This window comes from Austrofundulus limnaeus, unplaced genomic scaffold (genome assembly GCF_001266775.1).
Source record: "Austrofundulus limnaeus strain Quisiro unplaced genomic scaffold, Austrofundulus_limnaeus-1.0 Scaffold3, whole genome shotgun sequence".
Taxonomy (NCBI): Eukaryota; Metazoa; Chordata; class Actinopteri; order Cyprinodontiformes; family Rivulidae; genus Austrofundulus; species Austrofundulus limnaeus.
In genome coordinates, this window is record NW_013952405.1 from 8,299,040 (window position 1) to 8,299,844 (window position 805).

At 51.7% G+C, this 805-nt stretch overlaps 1 protein-coding gene across 1 annotated transcript in view; it reads right to left on the reverse strand.

Moving 5' to 3' along the window:
* lingo3b (leucine rich repeat and Ig domain containing 3b) overlaps positions 1-548 on the reverse strand; it is a 62,216-nt gene extending 61,668 nt beyond the window's left edge. Inside the window, exon 1 of the mRNA XM_014021154.1 lies at positions 67-548. The gene's annotated coding sequence lies outside the window, so the exon portion shown is untranslated. The remainder of the gene's footprint in view (positions 1-66) is intronic.
* Between the last annotated feature and the right edge of the window lie 257 nt (positions 549-805).

Here is an 805-nt window from a genome sequence, read left to right on the forward strand (position 1 = left end):
TGTGTGTGTGTGTGTGTGTGTGTGTGTGTGTGTGTGTGTGTGTGTGTGTGTGTCGAGGCAACGTACCCGAGACTGAACCGCGCTCCTTGATGCCTCCTCATCTGGCCAGCTGTGTGCAGATGCAAACCTCTCCCCCCTCCTCTTGTCCCACAAGTGGCTGTCACGGCTCCACACGTGCGAGCCCACCAGGTTTCAGACCCTCAGCTCTCAGATGTCGGTCTTTGCAGTGGGAAACGAATCTCTCACTTCTCCCTYTCCTCTTTCTCCTTCCTGCCGCTCTCAGCCTTGTGCGTGCAGAGCGCACCTCCTTCTACTCGTCGTTGGTTCTTGTCGTGGTCACCACAAAAGACAGCAGGCTTTTTTTTACAATAAAGGAATAAATAAACAAATAAATAAAAATAAAAAGGGGGGTCGCATGAGGTTTTCCTCCCCTTCAGTCAGTGCTCCTCAGTAGGTCAGGGTTCCAGCCATCCCCCCCACCCACCCCTGGCATGGATGTGGGATTCTGGGAGACGAGCGGCTGAATGGAGCGTGCTGTTGCTGGAGCTGTTGCCTCTTTCAGTGTGAGCGCCTCTCTCTCTCTCAGCATGCTTTTCATCTCTCTCTCTCTCTCTCTCTCCACCCCCCTCCTTCGCTTTTCTCAGTCACCGTGAGTCTGTTTCTGCTCCGACCGTGGGCTTCACAGTGCAGTGTGACTGTCAGAGTGAGTCCCTCTAAATAAAWMKAAGGGAATTAAAACAGCTGTTAGAGGATGGAAAGGGACAGGAATGTTCTATAACAAACAATAAAAACATCATTAAGGCTG